General features: G+C 43.4%; 2 long non-coding RNA genes across 6 annotated transcripts in view; one reads left to right on the plus strand and one right to left on the minus strand.

The window, feature by feature from the left end:
• LOC110339706 overlaps window positions 1-22,680 on the minus strand; it is a 47,696-nt gene extending 25,016 nt beyond the window's left edge. For 2 of the 4 annotated variants that reach the window (XR_005869512.1, XR_005869511.1), the window contains exons 1-3: window positions 12,942-13,665; window positions 10,971-11,138; window positions 10,607-10,743 (exon numbers count right to left, since the gene is read on the minus strand). This is a non-coding gene — a long non-coding RNA (uncharacterized LOC110339706). The other 2 variants (XR_002381719.2, XR_005869513.1) reach the window with 2 other exon arrangements.
• On the plus strand, window positions 9,071-12,850 carry LOC110339708. 2 transcript variants are annotated; one of them, XR_002381720.2, is made up of 3 exons: window positions 9,071-9,177; window positions 9,517-9,649; window positions 12,746-12,850. It is a non-coding gene; the product is annotated as an uncharacterized LOC110339708 (long non-coding RNA). The 2 variants fall into 2 exon arrangements; XR_002381721.2 differs by lacking the exon at window positions 12,746-12,850 and adding an exon at window positions 10,432-10,543.
• Window positions 22,681-23,248: the final 568 nt, after the last annotated feature.

Here is a 23,248-nt window from a genome sequence, read left to right on the forward strand (position 1 = left end):
AACCTGGAGACAAGCTTCATTGATGACTGTGTGTATTGCGATGAGAGGGAAAAGGAAAGGGTGTTGGTTTGGGTAGGAGTTGGGGATCTGGGAGTTATCAGCAGAAGGGAAATGTAATCACAACACATTGCATGAAGGAACAATCTATTTTCAATTTCTAAAAAGTGAAAATGAAAGAGAGGAAGGAAGGGAGGGAGAAAAGGAGAGAAGCAGGAGAGACAGAGAGAGAGAGAGAAAGTCCCCCTGAGGAGTGTCAGACCAATTCTCGCAACAAAGGGGAAGTGTGGCTGTTTTAATAACCTTTTATGGAATGGTAGGAGGTTTCATATTGTTGTGCCCAAATTCTGAACCCCAAAATCACCAAGAAGGCCATATTGATGCAAAAGCAAAGAGTCTTTTATTGTAGTTGTTTAATGAGCTAGCCCCATTAGCTAACCCCACCATGGTGGATGCCTGGAAAAAAGACTCCAAGAAACCACGAGGCACGGATCTTAAAGGGGAATGTCTAGAGATACGTTGTTGTCTTAGGATTGGTGTACTTCCAGGCTTGGATGACCTGCCCTGTGTTGATTGGTCAACTGGTTGTTATGGCCCATAGGCCCTCCCAGGGTGGTTGCTATGCTCTGCACGTCACTGTTGTACACTTGTCTGTAAAGCACAGCCCTGCCAGCTAACTTCTGATTCGTTCCTTGCCATGAGGAGGGAATCTGACCCCCTGGTGACCAGGACAGGAGCAGCAAGGTCATGTGAGCACATGTTAGCCTCCCATGGCTGCTAAAATGTGGGGGCAGGGGCTAGTCACTTCAATATCACGTGGTTTAATTCAGGACAGTGTAGATGAAGGGGAGAATGGAGTTGCCAGACAGCAGAGACAGCTGCCTCTTCCCCGCTTCCTCCTCCTCTCTGTTATGTGTATTTGTGTGTATCTGTGCATACGAGTGTGAGTGACCTCAGAGGCCAGGAGCACAGGATGGATGATGGAGTCACAAGGGACTGTAAGTCCCCCAATGTGGGTTCTGGAGTTGAAATTGGGTCCTTTGCAAGAGCAACACATGCTCCTAACCATCAAGTCATCTCTCCAGCCCTACAGGCTGCTTCTTAATTCTCTGTCCCAGAAGACATGCTGCAAGGAATCATGACCTGACCCAAGCCATGGGATTAAGCCTAAAGATTCAGGCCCATACTCTAACATTAACTTATCCACAGCCTTCAGTAAGGGAATCAGAGCCAATCCTATGACTGAAGTGCTAAGGGTTGATTGGTGATGATCTGGACATTCGAAGACAATGTAGGTCTCCAAGACCAACATGGCCCCTGAATGTTTTCTCAGTAAGACTTAATACTACAGACTGCTGAAGAGGGGAGCTGACACCTTTCCCCTGAAGTAGACTTGAGTAGAAACATACAAGGCTACCTGGTGCTTCCACAATTACACCTGCTTAAGACTTGATAATAAAAAGCACCATTGTCTCCTAACCCTTTGGAGAGGTTTAGGTGCTCTGAAGCTGTGAAGAGTTTAGGGAGACTGTAGCTTGAGTTTCTTTTCACCCTGGTCCTGCAGCCAATTTGCCCCAAAAAACACACGGACACCATATTAATTATAAAATGTTGGCCAATGGCTAGGGCTTCTTACTGGCTAGCATGTTACTCCTTCAGTAGCATGGCATCTCTTGCAGCTTCTCTCTGCCTTCCTCTCCCAAGTTTTCTCCTGGTCTGATAGCCTTACCTATCCTTCCTGCCTGGCTCCTGGCCAAACCGTGTTTTATCCATCAACCCATAAGAGAAACACATATATAGAAGAGCATCCCCCATCAGGAGACCCTTCACTATCTCCAGAAGCATCATGTGTACCACAGCTTGACTTCTCTGCTTCAGTCAGAGATCCTTTCTTTCCTTCTCCATCAGCTCCAGGAGGATAAACTGTATTAGAGAAGATACCGCAGCTTCGCAAATAACTTGGATGTATGACTCAGTAAGAACATCTTCTTGACAGGTATGATGGTAGGGATGTGTAATTCCAGTGTACAAGAGGCAGAAGCAGGAATATCCAAGCTCAAGGACAGTCTAATCTATGTGGGAAGAGCCTGTCTCAAAAAAAATAAACAAACAAACTAATAAATAAATTCATTTCTCAGAGAAAAAAAGTCTGCTTCCAAGGCCTCACCATGATGGAGTATACATGACTTCTACATTGTCTGCAATTCTCAGAACCTATGGTTATGTCATCTATAATGAGAAAATGTTGTCCTTAGAACGTCTTTTATGGGAGCTGAAGAGACTGTGTGTGCTTCCTGTTCTCACAGTGTAAAATTAGTTGCCAGGAAGTACACTGGGCAGCTCTCAACCTTCCATGTCTCCATCTCCGGGGAAGCTGACACCCTCACAGGAATGTGCACACTCAGCACAGATAAGCATAATTAAAAAGAAATCTTAAAAGAATTTCTCTTATGAAGTGAATTGGTATTACCTCTTTGGGGTGGCTTAGATGAGATCGTACGAAAGGTCACTAGAGGCTGAGGCATGTTAGAGGAGCTGGAACTGTTTCCTCAGTACCCACTGTGAGGCACCTTTGAGATTTATAATGTTAAGAGCCTGATAAGTGTCTCAGATATTTAAATGACTTTATATTTATCTTACTCTTCTAGTAGATCCACAAGAAAGAACACCAATGGAGACATAAACCAGAGGGTCAGAGAAAAGGCCATCACCATCTAAATGTTTGGTATTCAGGAGTGAGATATTTCTAAATTCTGCTATAGAATCTATCTCACTGTGAAGCTGAATATGGAAAATAGCATTTAGAATGACAAGTTTCCAAATGCTCCCATATCTTTCTACTTAGTGTTAAAAAATGTTTTAAACATTTGCCAGCCTTTGATGGGTTACTTATCTAATCATTACATCTTATCTCTGCCATGTGTGTCTACCAGAACCCAGCTCTCTTCACACCCCATGTGTTGTGTTGAGGCGAAGTGCCTCACTATAATCACTAAGCTCTATTTTCTCACAGAGAATATCAAGAACACAAGGCCCTGACCACTCTCTGCCATACCACTTCCCAGGGCTGATTATGCAATCTTGACAAAGGAGCAGCTCCCCTGAGACCAATGGCAGGCTTATTTACACTTCCCTGAAAGGGTCATTCCCAAGTCTTGGTATTCTAATGCAGCTCACCTCAGGAGAAGCTCTCCATCAAAGTCTTCCTATAACACCCTTCCTGTAACACCCTTCCTGTAGCACCCTTCCTGTAACACCCTTCCTGACCACCCTTCCTGTAGCACCCATCCTGTAGCACCCTTCCTGGAACACCCTTCCTGAACCACCATTTTTGTAACATACTTCCTGTAACACCCTTCCTATAACACCCTTCCTGACCACCCTTCCTGGAGCACCCATACTGGACACCCTTCCTGGAACACCCTTCCTGGAACACCCTTCCTGAACCACCATTTTTTTAATCATTTTTTTTAAATAGCTTGTTTTACATGTCAATCCCAGTTCCCTCTCCCTCCCCTCCTCCCGCACTCCCCTTCCCCCCCACCCTCCTACCCTATTGCCAAATCCTTCCACATAGGGGATATCAGAGTCTGTCATTTTACTCTGGGTAGGGTCCAGGCACTCCCCTAAGAGTCCAGGCTGAGAGAGCATCCCTCTTTGTGCTATAGGCACATGAAGACTGTTTGTATATCAGGGATAGACACTGATCCACAGCTCAGGGTTTTTGTAACATACTTCCTGTAACACCCTTCCTATTACACCCTTCCTGGAACACCCTTCCTGGAGCACCCTTCCTAGACCACCCTGTGATGGTTGATCTTGGTTGACAACTTGACAGGACCACCATCAACAAAGAGACATGGTTGCCTCTGGGTAGCTCTTGGAATAATGAACTGAGTGGGGAAGACCCTGCCCCAGAATGGGCGAAATCTCTCCTGACAGTAGCCCAGATCCACAGAGGTCCCAGAAGCATCCTTTGCTTTTCACCTGCTTGCTTTTGCCTCTTGCTACTGGGCTGCTTCTGTGGCCACTGCAGCTATCTCCCTTCAGTAATGTCAGAACTCAACTTCTCCCTCCCAACATGGTAGACCAGTACTCTCCAGGAACCCTCTGGGACATTAGACAATGGGACCAGGGAATTAAATGTTACTGTTAATTGACATCACCGAGCCAGAAAACACAGTAACTGCATCTGAGAGCCCTAGCGTATAGGGAAAGAGAAGTTCCCCCCAGGTAGCCAGCATCAAATTCTAAAAGAGACTTAGAGCCTCCCTTAGGAGAACAAGGTCATCAAGGGGAGAAAAGAACCCATCTGGCTTACTCCTTACTTGGTGTGTCAATTAGCTCTTCCACTGGAGTTGAAGAGAGTGAAGTCAAATAGGAGATGCTGATAGGACCAAGACATTAAAACTGATGCTGGGTCTCACTCAACTAATTTAGATAGAGAAGATAGAAATCTCTGCCCATGTTTCTATTTGTTGCTAAGCATCATCTCAACAACCCTGAGAATCTTAAGTTCAGATGCAACAAACTCACAATTATACTTTTTCGATAAAATGTAATTGAATAAAAATTTTAATCTTTTTGTATTCGCTTCTTCCATTTAACATAACATCACTAACATAAAAGTTGTGACAATTTTAGAGATAGCTTTTTTGTTTTTTGTTTTTGTTTTTTGTTGTTGTTTTTGAGACAGGGTTTCTCCGTAACTTTGAAACCTGTCCTGGAACTCGCTCTGTAGACCAGGCTGGCCTCAAACTCACAGAGATCCACCTTCCTCTGCCTCCCGAGTGCTGGGATTTAAGGCATGTGTCACTACTGCCCAGCTCTTACAGATAACTCTTAAAAGCTTGTAATTTTTTGAGAGACAGAGAGAGAGACAGAGAGACAAAGAGAGATGGCTTCCTTCCTAGTTGGCCAAGATAAAGTAGTATGCAGTGTCTGGGTGGAATATAACTCTGGCTTTTACCTTTCACAACAGAATAACAACTCTGCCTCCTGTCTCCATCTGGTCTTAAAGCACAGGGCTCTCACTTTTACAGGCAACCTAGACCTCTCATAGAACAAGCACTTGTAAGAGGAATCAATGACAGCCCACAAGCTCCCCTGGGCTCCCCAAGACAAGCACACATGGAGCAAACAAACAAAACACCTTTTCTTTTGAGTCCCCCATCTTCCATGTTGGTACAGTTGGGACCAGACTGTGTCAGCTCTTTGGCTAACTACAATTAGGGGTTTTGCTCATCTGGTTGGCTAGATTTGGCCATAGTTGAGATGAAGACCTCGTCATGCATGCTAGGCAATCATTCTACTGCTAAGCTGTAATCTTCTCAGGTCACATGAGAAGAGTTGATATTGAAAGCTTTCACGCTCCAGCCACTGTTGTCTGTGGGAGCTAGACTTGCCTGTGGAAAACATGACTCATAGTGTGAGCATACTGGAAGGTTTTGCTCCAGAAAAAAAATATTAATTTCTATGGAGCATTTTGTATGCTCCTGTTTCTAATAATTAAAGCACAAAATGAAGATTATGTAACTCGGTGTGTCTTGTTCTCCAGCTCTGCAACCTCAAAAGGGAGCCTCACTGTGACACGTGTTAGCAAATACACTTTGGATTATATGTTGGCACATCTTCCTACTTTTTCTACACTTTTACAAACCACATTAAATTTTCATAGAAGTAGAGGCTGCAATGCACAAAATGCACATGAAAAGGAATAGCCCACATCCAACATCCAACATCCAACAAAGTGATCTGGATCAGGACAGCCCAATGGATTGGAGGGGCTGGGCCCTGGAGGAAGAAAGCCATGTCTGAAGGCATATCACTTAAAGAATTAGATGAAGACACCATCTCTGTAGCAGTTACCACATGCCTAAGCACAGTAAAGAATCCAGTTGGGATGGGGGTGGGGAAGAAGATGATGAAACCTAGCATTGAAAGGACACTGAGACCAACCTGTAGAGGCTTTTTAATATTAACTTCGTGAACTAAATCTCCACTGTGATAATATATTATTTATGATTTGATAAAGCTTGCCTGAGGGTTCAGGTTGCAAAACCGGCCATATTAGTTAGCTATAGAAGCCAGGCATTGATGGCATACACCTGTAATCCCAGGACTCAGGATTAAGAGGTAGACGGATCTCTGTTAGTTCCAGGCCACACTGACTACAAAAAATTGATCCAGTCCTTAAAGAAACAGCTCACACAGCTTTTAATCCCAGCGCTAGGGAGGTGGAGACAGGAGTGATATGGCTGGGTAGAGAGAAGAATAAAAAGCAGGAAGAAACAAGAACTCAGAGCTTTTGCCTCTGAGGATTCGTGGAGACAGGACTGCATTTCAGTTGGGAAGAGGTAAGATCTACTGACTTGGATGCTTTGCTTCTCTAATCTTCAGCTTGAAGCTTGAACCCCAATATCCATCTCTGGGTCTTTTATTTTTCATGTTATACTCTACTCCCTAACATGTGAAGAGGAAGTCCTTGATGAAGTCTCCTGGATAATGGTGACCACGATGGCATCGTCAGCAGATCCACATTGCTTTGGAAGTCAGTCCATTTCTTACATAGATGCAGGGAGCTTAATATCTGAGATTAAATTGCAAGTCCCAGGGGGACATCTTAGTAAAAATGTCCAGTAGACAGTGCGGTGACAATGAGTTTGATATACAAGTCAGAGTTACAGATTTGGAGATTATCCACACAGAAGGGAACACCAAAATCACTGAGAGAGTACGAGTTCCTGGGACACCTTTCATTCTACAAGAAAAACAAGCAAGCCACAAGGCTGTGATATCTAGGCAGAGATTAAAATTTTATATATTAGAGGACATGGGAGCGGGTAATCTGGACACTTGAGTGCCCTTAAATCTAGTGCCTTCCTCAGCACAACACACATTTAGAGTGTCTCCTGGTTGTTTTATTATGAGGATTCGAGAGGTAATGAGTTCTTTTCCTCTTTTCTCTGGCACAGAGGTAACCAATAAATGGCATGGTAGGGTGGACAAAAGATGGTGGTGTGTATTATCTGTAAATCAAGGAAACAAATCCTGTAGAGACTGAAGAAAGTAATTCTGCCAGTTCAGCTGGGGAAAAACAAATAGGATGCAGAGCCCCAAGGTTGTTGAGTGGCACCCCTATATGGTAAATATTGTTCAGTGTCAAGAGAAGCCACAGTTCTCTGCTAAACTCCCCAGAGACGAAGAGAGAGACTGTGAAAGTAGAGGATATGCTGGCACCTTTGTAGACGTGGTAGAGGCTTTGGGATATGGGGCCCAGACATTAGAAATGAGCAGTGTGAGTTAACTTCAAAACAAGGCTGGTGTTCCTGGCACTCATGAACTCACAGCTGCTGTGGTTGCCTACATAGGGTCTACATAGGACTGATACAAAAACATCAGTCATGAATTGGAGAGGAACTCATGGGGCCCAGAGCAGGGGGTAGGGGACTATTGACAGTGCAGGACTGATGGGGGGAAGGAAGTCATTGCCTTCAGTGACTTGCCTACTGGTGAGTTATGCAAATTCTAGTAGATAGCTCCACACTCATTAAATCCCGTGGTTCACAAAGAACAGTCAAAAATAAAAATAAAAAAAGAAGTAAAGAAAAAAGAGATGGTGGCTTGATGGGCTGAGGCAGGTTGTTGACAAGAAGAAGAAGAAGAAGAAGAAGAAGAAGAAGAAGAAGAAGAAGGAGGAGGAGGAGGAGGAGGAGGAGGAGGAGGAGGAGGAGGAGGAGGAGGAGGAGGAGGAGGAGGAGGAGGAGGAGGAGGAGGAGGAGGAGGAGGAGGAGGAGGAGGAGGAGGAGGGGGAGGGGGAGGGGGAGGGGGAGGGGGAGGGGGAGGGGGGAGAGGGAGGGGAGGGGAGGGAACAATGGAGGGATGAATGTGACCAGAACACATTAACATTATAGACATATGTGAAATCGTCAATGAATAAGTTAATTTTAAAAATTGTCTCCAAAAAATAAACAACATGCTCTTATAGTGCCTGGGGGATTGTGCTATGGCTGGACAGAATGCCCTGGAATTGACTGGATGCAAAAAGAATGTTTCAAAAGGAAAGTGTTTTCTACAGGGAGATGAACAGCAGATGTGGGGAGAAACTCCAAACAGGAAATTGGAGAGTGCAGGACCAGGTGACAGGGACTTTGGGCCCCATCAGGAAGGTGATGAAAAGTGACCAGAAGGTTTTAAGGAAGGGAAAACCACAGATTCCAAATTATGGTGGGAAGGGAGCTCCACACTGGTGTGCTCACCGCCTGTCTCTCCTGAGTCAGGCAGCAGGAAGTCGGAACAACATGTGAGCCAAAGCCGGCCAGGCCTGCACTAGGGAAGTCAGGGTGGCGGGGAAGGAAGGAATTTGCAGTAGAGCCACAGGCTTGGAAACACAGCTCTCTTGCAGGCACCTCTGAGCCGCATATTTCTCCATGTACTTCTATAAATCAGTTAACCAGACAGACAGGACAATGTCGTAGGAGGAGAGTTTTCTCCGTCTGTCTCAGTCCCACTGGACCAGTTTTCTCTCTACTCATCGGTTTCCACAGCTGCTTAATGAAATAACCACTCTGAGACTTTATATCAGTTACAGCTGTTTAGCTAACAGCTTAGGCTTCTTACTAGCTCTGTCTTAATTATTAACTCATTTCTATGACTCTGTATCTCCACGTGGTCTTGGCTTACTGGGACTGAGACAGACGGAGAAAACTCTCCTCCTACTGGGAGTGATGCCCTGGCATCTTGCCTCTATGGAGGCTACATGGCATCTGTCTTTTTTCTTTCCCTGTCTCTTCATTGGGAATTCCCACCTAGCTAAATTCCTGCCTGTCCATTGACTGAAACAGCTTCATTTATCAACCAATAAGAGAAACACATAGTCACAGTATACACAGGATCCCCCATCACAATGTGTATGAGCAAAGCACCTTATTCAGAAAACCAGGATACAAACGATGCAGGGTGCCAGGAGACATCCATCAGAAACTACTCCAACACAGGTTCAAGTCTACAGAAAGTCATTATCAGCCAGCTGGTGACTAGACTGATATTAAGGACCCGAGTGCAAGTCCTGAGCCTTTCTCACAGTGGGTTTTAAGCACAAAAGCCGCATCCTGGGTTGACACATCTCAGTCATCAAGAACAGTTATCCAGAAGCAGAATTACAGAAGCCAAAAAAGCAAGGTGAGTGTATTTACGGACTCTCCTAGAACGATAGACTTTGATGGATTAGGTCTTTGTTCTCATTTTGGCAGAGGTCACTGCCTACATGCTGGGTTCCAGGGTCTGAATGGTACTTCCATCATGGTGTCAGCTGTGCTAATTAAGGTCTGGGGCCTGTTACAAGGATTCACTCTAGGGCTTGATGGAGCCAGTGAATCTCTCCTGGTGTTGCCCGAAGCATCTCCTTGCTTTGGAAAACTTCTCTTTTGATTATCACGGGTCCAGAGGACGTGTCATTCTCCTGTATGCCCCAATTATAGCAGTTAATGTTCTTTCCCTTTTCTTCCTGCCTCTGCCAAGTGTTCTGACAACTGAGGTTCAAAATAAAAACACCAGAGACCTGGGATCCAAGCTCAGCTTTTGGGATCCAAGTTGAACTTTCAGATTAGGTCATGAGTGCAATAGAGGACCTGAAAGTTTGAGCTCTCCTGAGGTGAGTTGGTTTCATTGATATACAAGTATTCTTGTGGCCTTTGCAAGGTCCTTCAATGTTCTAAATCTGTAATATATGGCTCAAAGGGGAGTTGAGTTAACTCAGAAAAAAAACCTTTGAAACACTATTGGAACTCCGTAAGTGTGTGTACCAACTAGTAATATAATATAGTTACTAACAAAAAGATTCAACTCATGTAAGTGAAGCTTTGTTTCTTCTTTTAAAATGAAGTTAGACGTTGATCTTATAAAAAAACAAACAGAAAAATTCACATTCATGAGATCACCCCAGAAACCTTCTATGACCCATAGGCAGGACGCCTGTCTTCAGACCTCAGTAACCTTGTGACTAGAATGGTTATTGATCAAAATGGAGGAAGAATGGGTCCTGTCTCTAGGGAGTCTTCCTGGAAGTAACTCTGACTTAATATGTCACGAACCTGAACTCACTTGCTGGAGGCCAGGCTAGTCTGGGGCTTTCCCAGAGGTCCTGAAGTATACACAAGGAACATTGTTCCTTCTCTAAAGCCATGAACATGTTTGATAAGGCCAGCAATGGCCCAGGACCAGGGTCTCAGAAGAACTGGGGATTTCCTAGGAACATGACTCTACCCACAAAGGACTGTTGTGATCAGGCCCAAGGCCACTGTGCACTTGGTCTATGACACACTTGAGAAATCCCATGTTCCCTTCATACAACATTGCTTGATTAGTTTCCTGACAACTCTGTCCCATTTTGTGACAGCTCTCTGCTGACTTTGTTCCATTTTCCCCTGCACACAGTATATAAGATGCTATACTTCTTAATAAACTTGCTGGCATGAGTCATCAGCTCACGAAGACCTCCTGACCCCAACTTTCCCGTCGTTATTATTCCTCTCCTCCCGGGTCCTCCCCCTTGGAACCAGGAACTGAAGAAGAGTCTGCTGGTCCAGGCCACTCACTCACACCACCTTACCTCACTGCAAGACATAGGAATCCACTGAAGAGTCTTCTGCCCTTCATCTGTGCACTAGTCTCAGTTGGAGAATTAATATTTGATTAGTAATTAACATTCCCTATAACTTTTATTGGATGCCATTCTCCTCTTTCAGCCTGAAAACATACAACACGGGATTTAATGAGTCATCCTTGGTTTTTTACAGATCACTGATATACTAAATAACTGAACGAACATTTCTGCATCCCTTGTAAAAGTACCCCTGTATCATTTGGTGCTCCTTAAATTAGACAGTAAATTAATGTCAGACTGGACACCTATTAGTCCCAAGTAAAAGGTTTTGCTTAAGTTTGTCTTTCCAGTTCTCACTTCAGATACATACTTTTATTTTACCGCGTTTTGTTTGGGCTTGCTACTCGGACTGCATTTAACACGATAAATGCCAGACACCATTCCCAGATATCTTCCTAATTAGCTCTTCTACTTCAGTCTCTGTTTCCGAATCCTTCTGGCTGTCGTACTTCAGGTTCTTTTGAAATTTCAAGGACATCTGGAATAACAAGTAAATCCAAAGATGTGCCACTTGTTCGAGATATTCCTTTGAATTGTTCTCTACCCTGCAGTTCAAATAATTAATCCAGAATTGAACAGCAGCTTCTAAAGCACTGTGTAGAGAGATGTCATTAAACTAATTCCAGCGATGCCTTCAGAGCTAGGAAAACAATGCTTTTTTTTTTCATCTTAAATATGATGCCACTAAGTCAGCCACAAACAGTGATAATTGCATCTTAAAGAACATTAAAGCCTTATGGAAATTTCTAGAACTGGACTTGAATTGAGGCCAGATACTTTTAAGGAGCAAATTCTAATATGACATGAAATAGGCTTCACAGAGGCATTTAATAAAATAGATGTCTGAGAGAAGGAAAACTATCTTGAGAAAAATAGAAGTAAAAAGTAGGATGCAATCTGTGCTGCGATTTGTGGGGAAAACATGCTGGGAAATGAACAGCTGTTGCAGACTCAATGGGCCTGGCCTTAACAAAAGGCAAAATAGTGGGGGCCTCTGCTCAGACCAGGTGCAGACAGTCCCTGTTGTACCGTCCGCCACAGCTTATCAAGAGGCGAAGAATGACTTGAGACAAAAATGATCCTGGCCATCTTTAGCTAAAAGGAAGTTAGGAAGTTGAATTTGAAAATGAATTCAGTCATCTTCTTCCTTCATTCCATTGCACACTCTTACTCACCATGACTACTATAGTGACCTGACCCTAGGCACACCTGAATGTGTCATGCATATCTTGTCTCTGTGTCTTTCTTCAGCAATCTCTCTGTGTGTCTCTCTCTGTCTCTGTCTCTGTCTCTGTCTCTATCTAAAACAGGGTTTCTCTGTGTAACTGCCCTGGCTGTCCTGGAACTCACTTTGTAGACCAGGCTGGCTTCAATATCTTCACCTGCCTCTCTGCCTCCAGAGTGCTGGGATTAAGGGCGTGTACCACCACCACCTGGCAGCAATGAGTATCTTAAAGAAAGCCTTCATTAGGCTCTCTCTTCCAGGGCCAGATTGAGCCTCTTCTTGAAATCTTTTCTCTGAATTTGGCACTTGTGCTATTCCATATGATATAAACACTTAGTTATGTACAGAGGAGGGGCATTCTAAGTCATTTTACCTGTGTTAGTCTTACAACTAGGATGACTGACACCCTTGACAGAGACAACCTTCCGCATCTCTGGTTATTTTGTGTGCCTAGCACAAGTCATGCCCAGATTTGCAGCAGCTGGAGAGAGGGCAACCCTGACCCAGTATCTCTTCATAAGCTTCCAGTTTTTTCTTTGCCTATGCAACTCACCATACGTAATTATGCCCTCCCCACCAACAGCCTTCCTTGACAACTGAACATTATTTGATATTCTTGATGTGTCTCCTCCTTCAGAACCAAAGCTATAGGGAGAAGGAAAGAGATAAGCTGAATGATTCAAACATAAAAAAAACCCCGACTTACCCTTTTAAAAACAGACATTTGCCCTTTAATACCTTGAAAACTGCATTCTTCATCAACCATTAAGGTTATCACAGCCACATTATCATCTTACCTACTGTTTGCCATGGAGTCTCCCTCTTTTCCTTTGTTTATTGAGTTCCACCATATCTCCTAGGAACCTTTGCACCTACTTGGAATATGTGACTTACACAGTTAAAGCCTACAATGGGTTCCTGACCTTCTAAGAGATACATCTTCCAGGAGCCTATCAGGATGGCCCTATTTGAACAAAAAAGCAGTTTCTACAGACGGAATCCAGCAGAGTATCAAAGTCTTGTGTTTTGCTTTTTGAGACAGTCTCACACTCTCACCTAGGCTGGTTTCCAACTCACAGCAATCCTGCCTCAGCCCTTTGAATGCTGAGACGACAGGTATAAACCAGCACACTCAGATGCCAGCTCTGTATAAGAGAAGAAACAAAAATGCAGATGCAGGGGAAAAAAGTCATATGAAAGTCAAGACGGAGTTGGAAGGGTGAGTCTAGGAGCCAGGTAACAACGGGGAAGGCAGTTGCTTCTAGAACCTGGAAGACACAAGGAAGAATTCTCTCCCCGAGCTTCTGGAAGCAGGACATGGAACTAAGAACCCAAGTCCTCCAGAACGGTGAGAGAATAGGTCTCTGCCATCTTGTGCAGCCACGTGGGTGGTCATGTGTTATGGGAGTCACAGGAACGTCATTTAGCCTTTCGTGGAATTTAACCCTGCAGTGAAGAGACAACGGGCAAGCAAAAGAGGCTGGACTGGACGAGGAAAGCAGGCAGCACAGTGTGAAAGAACAGCATCTCGAGCTCCTTGAGGGTGACGGCAAGGAAGACTCCATTGAAGACGTGTCAAGGGTTCAGGAAAGAGATGGGGGCTTCTTATGCTGTCCAATAAGCAATTTCTCCATGTTGATACTAAAGATACTTTTACTCAGATTATTAAGATAGAAGTTAAGTGTTAGTTTTTCCAGCTCTCTGCCCAGGTATTATTAACACCTATCCATGACCTGGAGGGACAATGTAAATTACCCTGAACTGTGGCCATAGCATCTACTTTCGACTAATTAAGACCAGAAGAATGAAATAAGTTATTTATTGCGATGGTTCAAGAATTATTTGGTTCCTCTAAAACTCGTATGGAACTAAATCCTCACCTTTAGGTATTAAGAGGGTGGATACCTCATCTAGTTGGGGTGTTGGGAGATGTTTTATAGTCATGAGGAGGATATACCTCTGGCTGAACACCAGGGAGATACACATACGAGTTCACCCTGTCAGTCACCTGCCCTACATCACTTTGTGATTCTGTAAACAAGAAGATCAACCCCCATAAGGCCTTTGGCCATAATGCTTCTGACCCACTAGTACAAACAAACTCTTTTCTTTCTGGGTTGCTTAGGCTATGATGTTGTATTATTGGTGGCAGAAAGCAGAGTGAGACGCTTGCCTAGGAAGTTGATAGTTAATTCGATTGTCTCCAACATGGCCCACGTTGTGTGTCTTCATACAATTGCTTTCCCAATGCAGTACAAATGTGGGGTGTAAAAACAAATGTTCGTGATATGGTCCCGGGAGAGAGTGTGCTCTCTGGGGGTCTACTCATATGGGATAAATTATTTCAAGTGAGAAAGAATGCTTTATAAAAGGAGAGGAGACAATGGGAGGGAGTAGCTCACAGGGACCACCGGTGGTAAAGACCTCCATACCTCAAGCATCTACTTTAACAAATATTTATTGAAGGCTCACAATATCCATGCCCAGGATACGTAGGTAGGGTCACAATCTGTCAAGGAAGGCAGGCAATAATTAATGTAATACATGAATTGTTTAAGTATCAATATTTAACTGTTTTATGTTAGTGACTTGTATGAGAAAATGAAAAACTAGAAAATAAAGGGGAAAGGGTCTGGGATAGTGTCATTAAGAAGGCAAGAGCTATGCACAGATTTGAAGGTGCTAATGATAGATAGGACATAAGTGGGCAAAGAGAATTCTGGCAATAGGAGGAAGCCAAAACTAAAGCATTCTTCTTTTATCTACATAGAGTCTCAGTTACGCCATAGATCATCTGTGTGAGTCCCCGCTTGATTATCAACCAGATGCTGGCTGTTGGCTACAGAAAGTGTATCATTTTCCCCACATAAGACCACACACACACATCTCCCCCTTCCCTCCACAAACTCTAGAAAGAGTGTGTATCATTGAACAAAAGGGTTTACCAGAACTCTGACAGAATAGAAAAAGGCATTATTGTATTCATTGCAAGTGAAAAAAATATAAAGCCCATTCATGAATGAGAATAAGCTCGTTGAAAACTGTCACCCATCCCACCAGGACTCTAGGGAGAAGCTAGAGTGAAGATGAATGGCATTCCACTTGACACAGATGTCTGAGCACAAAGCTAAATGCCAGGGTGTTTCTTGTCCTGCCAGCCATACAAGGGAAAACTGGGCCGAGAGAACATTTTTCACTTTGAACAAGACAATGGAAAAAAGGAAACTGAACCATGAAGAAAAGAGAAAAAATATCTCCTTGCTTTGAAAATCCATTCGAAGCAGGACCTGTCAGACACCGAAGGACAGCCTGTGTGTGTGTGTGTGTGTCAGTGCTGAGAGATAGTTCTGTCCTGCTCACCCAGAGGACAGGAGTTAGGTAGGGACGATGGAAAGAGAAACTTTCCCACAACTACTACCCTCTTATGCAAATTACCTGCCTGGAACCAGAAATGTTAAAGGCAAGTTCTTTTTCCACATTTAATTAAAATACAACCTGCAGTCTATACAGTGAGATCATTCAAGCCAGAAAACCCAGAACACAGCCTACAGTATTCAGCCCCAGGACAGTGGATATATAGAGCAAGCATCTTTTCTGTGACATTTCCATTCCAGCTACACAGCCCACATTTGAAATGTAGCAACCTGTGCAAAGGAGACTTGAACATCTCCCCGGCCCCACTCTATATATTATTGAAAATATATTTTAATACAATATATTCTGATTATGGCTCCCCTCCCTCGACTTCTCTGAGCTCCTCTCCAAGTCTCTTCCCATACAAATTCACACTCTTCCTGTTTCTCCTTTTGTAGGGTGACAGGGAGAATGTGAACATGTGCTTTTACAAACTATTGTTATTGGGCTGGGGTAGGGCAAAGGCACACACCACACCAGTTTATGGGGGATAGCCTTTAGGAGTCAGTTCTCGCCTTCCACCCTGGGTTCCAGGAATCAAACTCGGGGCATTGGACTTGCACGGCAAACATGTCTACTGTACGGCAAACATGTCTACTGTACGGCAAACACGTCTACTGTCTAGACCATCTCACCAAGCATCTTGACAGCCCTGGTCCTGTAACAACTAACAGTAAAAATCACATCTTTGCCCATAATCTAGACCAGTGGTTTTTAACCTATGGGTGGCGACCCCTTTGGAGTCAAATGACCCTTTCATAGGGGTCTCCTAAGACCATCAGAAAATATAAATATTATTTACATTGTGATTCATATCCGTTGAACTATCAATGAAAATAATTTTCTGGTGGGGAGGGGGTCACCACAACACAGGGAAATGTATTAAAGGGTCTCAGCATTAGGGAGGTTGAGGACCACTGGTCTGACCCTTCTAAACAAAGAAGAGTGTTATATAAGAGGAAAGCTGGGCTGATATGAATGGCTATTTCTGTTCAACAGTTAGCATTATTAACAGTAAATGCTGAAGCTATGTAACAAGTGAAAAATGCTAGAAAGTCTTTTTTTATAGACATAATTTCTTTATTGCTTCTTTGGGAATTTCACACCATGCACCTCAATTCCGCTCACATCCCAATCCCCCCATATCCTCTCCTCACCCCTGCAGCATCCGCCAAAAGAAAATTAAAAAAAATCAAACCAATCCAAAACATATCAATCAAGCAAACAAACACAAGAATAAAACAAAACAAAACAGCAACCCCCAAATCCTCTTCATGTCTCCATCTTTCCCACCTCTCCAACACGGCTTCATTCATCCTGGAGGCAAAACTCATTTTAATCTGATCTGACTAGTGTGAAAGTGAGTTGAGAATGGGAGCTGGTGCACTGCCCAGCTAAGGGGCCTTTGTTCTGACCTGACCTACGGCATGGTCCCTTCTAGAATCATGCAGCCTGCTGCCTCTGCACGGTTGCTTGGGGCCTCTTTACTGACGTGACTCTAGCCTTGGATTAAACAGAAAGCCTGAAGTCTCATGCAAATTTAAAATACGCCCCTGAACTTTGACAAACAAAATAAGAAGAGTTGCACAGAGAGCATTTCCACTTCCCAAGAAAGCAAAGAATAGACCACCCCTATAAGTAGGCCCAGCTATATCCCAGATGTCTTAAATATCCCCTTTGTTTACTTGAAATTCTGATAGCTCATTTTTCTTTAACATACTTTCAGAAAGGCTAAGATGTCTATTTTTACATTTTCCTGGGGACACTTGGGATGCCACATAGCACCTTCCATCAATATGTCTGTATCTTGGACTTCTTGGTGACAGTGCTGTACGTAGGTGTCCTTCAGAGAGCTTAATTTTGTATAATAAGCATAGACTCATGGAAATATTGGCCAACAAAGACAGCATTTATTTATTCAAAATACTAATCCTGTCCCACTTTTGTATCTGTTACATTTCAAACCTATTTCCATTTTCCAATATTTCCTTAGGACTGTCTACTAGGCATGTGCAAGGCTCTGTACTGTAGTGATAATTTGTTTATGATCTAATAAATGAAGATTGCCTGAAGATCAGAGTACAAAGCTAGGCACACTAGTTATCTGTAGAGGTCAGGCAGTGGTGGCACACACCTTTAATCCGAGCTCTTGGGAGACAGATAGAGCTCTGATAGTTCAAGGCCAACTTGGGCTATATGAAACTGATCCGATCTAAAAGAGAAACAGAGTTCACACAAAGATGATTCCCAACACTTGGATGCACAGGCCTTTAGTCCCAGCACTTAGGAGGTGGAAACAGGAAGGGATATGGCTGGGCAGAGAGAGGAATACAAGGTGGGAGGAGACAGGAGCTAAGTACAGTCTAGGCAGTCAGAGGCATCAGTGTAGTGTCAGTCTGAGGATTGGTGGAGACAGGACAGCCCTTTCAGTCTAAGGTAGAGATAAGAGCTGGTGGCCTAGTGGCTGGCTGCTTTGCTTCTTTGATCTTTCAGCTCCGCCCCCTATCTGACTCTGAATTTTTATTAAGACCAATTAGAATTTGTGCTACACTGTCCCTTTGATTCATAGTCTATATCTTGTTTTGCCCTGTGTCTGCAAATCATGCATACAAATTAATTTTCCTGCATGTACATAAATACCCGAACAGCCTGAGAAACAATACCTTAAAGTGCTTTAGATCAAATATATATATATATTAATATATCTCCATCTTCATAAGGCTTAAGGAGCCAAGAAATCCTGATAATACTCTTACCACAAAAGTAGGTCCATGAGAGAGGCTTTTCTCACTGTAATATTGTTTAATTTATTGATCCACTGTCTACCTCACCCATCTCTAGTATTCAGCACAGCACTGAAGGCCCTTCAGGTATAGCTGTTACTTGCTGGCCAAAAGAGTGAGATCTACCTCTAGGCTGAGAATCGCTACTGTCCCTTCCCTTACTCCAGTTTGGCAGGTCAGTGACCTGGTGAAGGGACCACACCCAGGGAGGCAGCTGCACCTTAAGCTGTGCTAGAGACAGGTGGAGTACTCAGTGTTTTAATGAGACAATGCACTTTTCCTTCTCCAAGATCCCATCCCCAGAACTGTCCCTACAAGCCACCGTGAGGTCCTGTTGAGTCTGCCTACTTTTCTGAGTCCTGATTTTGCAAGGCCTGACTTTTCCTTGTTTTCTCTTTCATGTCTCTTTGTTCCAGATATTGGTCAGACCCTAAGCCTGCTTTTTCTGGTACTTTGGGCTTCCCTCCCATTTCTCTAAAGTCCCCCTCCTTACTGTGACTATCCAACCATATTGCTGACTTCCATGCCACCTAACTCATATCACGTGGTTTCTTGTTGTTGCTGCTCTTCTTGTTCATCTTCTTCTTGTTCATCTTCTTCTTGTTCATCTTCTTCTTCTTCTTCTTCTTCTTCTTCTTCTTCTTCTTCTTCTTCTTCTTCTTCTTCTTCTTCTTCTTCTTCTTCTTCTTCTTCTTCTTCTTCTTCTTCTTCTTCTTCTTTGTCTCCTCCTCCTCTTTTCCATTCTCATCCTTCTGGCAGCTGCCAAGATTTGCATCTTGACTGTACTGTTTTGTTGTTTGGTGGTTTGTTTGCTTGCTTTTATCTCTCTTTTAGGAACCTAATAAAATTGTCTTCAAGCTTCCCTATGCATCTGCTCTTAAATTCTTTCATTAATGGGACCAAGACCATAATTCTTGCATAAACACAGTCCAGCCTCTGAGGACTCCATGATACGTGAAGAATCATTTATGTAGTCAAATTGCAGCTTTACCAATGGTCCTCAAGCCCCTGACAACACGTAGGTAAAGCACCCACATAGCTTGGCCTTCAATGAGAAAATACACCAGCACGAAGATGAAGAACACATTAAAATCAGCCAAGAAGAGCAACTGATGAGCAAGCTGGCTATCCAAAGATGCTATAACAAGGGATTGGTTCTCCCAAAGGAGCGTTTGCTCCAGTCCTCTCAAACGTCTATTCCACAGTCATTCACTATCCCAAGGTTGCATATTTTGCATTTGATAATATTAAAGGACACCGTAAAAAACTGTAGGGAGGGCACTGCTGTGTCAGTTTAATTTCAAACAGTAACTGGTCCTTTCAATGGTTCAGAAGACAAACATTTGTACTATGACACTGACATCCACGCCAAATACTTTTAAAATAATTGATAAGGAAAATGCCTTGTGACCTGCTTTATATGTTGTTGGTACAGGAAAAACTATAATTGGGGAAAGCTAAAGGGAAATAAAGTCATGTCTAACACAAAGGAACAATATGGGAGCTGGTTTCTTCAGTCTCTGGTCATTGGGAAGCTGCAGACAACAGTTACATTTGTATAGCAGTCAGATCTCATTAGTTTGCAATTCAGTGGCTAGGAAACTAAAATCAATTGGCAGCACTGGTGTGAGTAATCCAGTATACCAATCCGATCTTATCTGCTCTGGAACAAGACACCTAATAAGCCCTTCTTCAGCCAGGAAACTTGTTAAGACATGTTGAAAGCAGAGGGATTAAATTATGGTATTTATTCCTGCACTGTCAGCCATCGTCCTTAATCATTGCCAGTCTTCTTCCCAGTCACGGCCCCCATGCAGTCCCTCAGCAGATCTGCTACCAAGACACTGTTGTTTTCTGTGAAATGTTTTTGGTTTTGAAGGTAATGTTTTATTCATCAAACATTCCCAGATACACGGTTTGCCTTCAAGAGAAACACAACTGCTAGAAAACCAACAAACACGGGCATTTAAATACTTTCAGGAAGTGGGAAAGGGGGTTGAGAAATAAAAGAATAAAGATGGAGGGAATAAAAGAATGTCTTACCTAGGAGGTAAGGTAAAAGAAAATACAAGACAGTTTTTCTAGCTCAGGTCCTAATACACTGGCTTTTCTAGCTGACTTTACTGGTGTAAGTGGTTGTCATAATAGTCCAAACTCAGCTGCAGATAGGGACACAGAAAGCATTCAGTCTGTTTGGGTAGCTTCATGTGATTGAGTGAATCAATCCTTCCCTGAACATATTACTCTTCTGTATCTATAAGTGCCTGTAGCTCCTCCCTCCCCTTTCTGCACCCCTACTGTTGTAATTTAAGAAAAGCAGCAGGGAGAAAGATGCCATGGGACAGGGTTCAAGCAGAGGGGTTGTATATTAGGGAAAGGTAAGGCGGGGAGACAGGAGAAGCAGGAGAGAGGAGAGGGGAAAGAGGGAGAGAGTGAGGAAGAGAGGAACAAAAAGAGGGAGGGAAGGAGGGAGAGAGAGAGGGAGAGGAAGAGGGAGAGGGAGGGGGGAGTGGGAGGCAGGCAGGGCCCCTTTAAAAGGAAACAGTGAATGTGCACAGGTGACACTCTTAGTGGCTACAGCTGAGGGCATATCCTGTCAGAACCCCAAGGACAGGCCAGTACAGATGTCTGAATACTAATACCTACAAGGCAAATTACCCATCACATCATGTGTATGAAACGAGTAGCATCTTTTTTACTCATTTTTATATGCATTAAACACTCTTTTTGACAAAGAAAAGAAAAACCATCCAATCTAGATGGCAAGCATTCTTCTTTTCCTTATATTTCTCACTCAATCTTCTATCCTTTCCCATTGGGTTAATTAACACTCACACTGCTGGGACAGTACCTAACATGAACAACTTACCAGAGGAATTATTTTGACCCACAGTTCAAACGGATAGAGTCCATTGAAGAGGGGAAGCCATCAAGTGAGAAGTGTGACATAGGTGATCACATTACATCAACAGGAAGACATGAAAAAAGAAAAGGATAAATATTTGGAACGGAGCTGCCCACTCTCAGGGCAAATCTTGCTCCCTGTTGATCTCCTCTGGAAACACCCTCATAAACACCCCCAAAGGCATCTCTAACCCAGCTAATGGACAATCTAAATTAACTACCACCGCCACACTCAGCTTTAAAAAGAATAACAAATCAAGAAGATGAAGCATCTTGTTTTCCTACATAGCTATTTTCCCTTTAAGAAATAAAAACAAAAATATAGGTTAAAAAATGCTTCCTGCTGGATCTCTTCTCATGTCCTTGATTGTAGCCCATTAAGTAAGAATGCCAGAGTGTTTCAGAGGAGGCCCTGATTAGAGGGCAGAGCTGGGCGATCAATGAGGTCAGAGGGCATCGGGAAGACAGTAGGCTTCTGAGGCTGTGCTGACCAAGGAGGGAGGGCAAAATGGATAAAGAGAATCAGCAGGGGGGAGAGAAAACAGAACGCTCAGGATGTGGCAAAGACAGAAACACACACTAATGAAGGAGGTCACCCCTTAATGACTAACATTCACTGCCTGTTTAGCAGCTCCAGAGCCCAGAAAATCCCAAGTAAAGCATGTCAACTTCTGTCAGCCACACTTATAACAGACACATCCAATTGGTCCTTTCTGCCAATTACAGCATCTACACATCATCCTCATTATGTCAAGCAAAAGCATTTAAGGTGGCAGAGTGGGGGTGGGGGGGGAAGTGGTGGTGGGGCACACCATTAGTCCCAGCAGAGGCAGGTGGATCTCTGTGAGTTCAAGGCCAGCCTGGTCTACAGAGCTAGTTCCAAGACAGTCAAGGCTACACAAAGAGACCCTGTCTCAAAAACCAAAAACAAACAAACATGTATTTATAGAGCGGGGCATGGTGAAGCACACCTTCAGTCCTAGCACTCTGGAGGCAGAGGCAGGTGGATCACTGAGTTTGTGGCCAAATGGGTCTACAAAGTGAGTTCCAGGTCAGCCAGGGTTACAAAGAGAAAACCTATCTCAAAAACAATAACAAAAGAAACAAAAGTAAAAAGAATGAGACAATATATGTGAAAGTACTTCACACACAGAATCAAATGAGGCTCAGTAGATGAGAGGGCTCCATCTCTTCCATGTCTACAGTGTGAGCCATGACTCCAAAGCCTTTAAGTTTGGTGCCAACTGAGAAAATATATATTTCCCTTGCCAACACCAAATTTCATGGCTGGAAAGTAAGTCATGATTTTAGAGTAATTAGTTTGGAGACACTATGCATGGTCCTTCCTGCTGTCACACTAGAAGGTTCTGGCATCACCCTCATTTTCCTGGCTGACAGTGCCCAGCCTCATCCTTTCTCTTTCTGCTAAAGGCTGACTATGTATATAGTCATCTACTTGGGAAAGATGGTGTCCTCTTTGGATCTTGGCCAGCCAACGCATGCATGTCATTAGCGGCCCGAGCATTTCCAGTGCTCTGGCAGCTTTCTTCCATATACTTCATCTACAGGTTGTAAAGGGAGGACATCACTTACCTCATTTTCTGCCTTTAATTTCCATGAAACGTTTCCCCAGATGAATACAGTGCAATGAGATTTAAATGATCCTAATGAAGCTCTTGTCTTTCTCATCCAGCTTTATTGAGGGGCGAAAGACAAATAAAAAAAAGCATGTTTTTCAGGAATATAGTGTGATGATGTGGTATACACAGATATTGTCAAGGTTACCACAATCTAGCTAGTGAACCTATTACCTCATTTAGTGCGCGCGCCCACGTGTGTGTGTGTGTGTGTGTGTGTGTGTGTGTCTGTGTGTGTGAGTGTGTGTGTGTGTGTAAGATAAAAATAGATACAGATGGAAAGATAGACAGATAGATGATAGAAAGAGAAAGAAAGGAAGAAGATCTGCTCTTAGCAAATTTCAAGTGTATAATACATTATTGTTGGCTACCCAATTAGTTATAACTGAGAGTTTGTGCCCCCCTTTTTTTAACCAACATTTCCCTATTTCCCATCCCAGAGCTTCTGAAACCACGTATTCTCTGATTTTATGCCTTTATTTCCTTGGGTTCCATAAGTAACAGCATGTACATTTGTCTTTCCATTCTTGACTTTCATTCAGCATAGTGTCCCTCCCAGCTCAACCATTCTGTAACAAATGCTAGCATACACTATTATGAACATACACCTGACAGGGACAACTTA

The sequence above is a fragment of the Mesocricetus auratus genome, unplaced genomic scaffold (genome assembly GCF_017639785.1).
Source record: "Mesocricetus auratus isolate SY011 unplaced genomic scaffold, BCM_Maur_2.0 Super-Scaffold_100018, whole genome shotgun sequence".
NCBI lineage: Eukaryota > Metazoa > Chordata > Mammalia > Rodentia > Cricetidae > Mesocricetus > Mesocricetus auratus.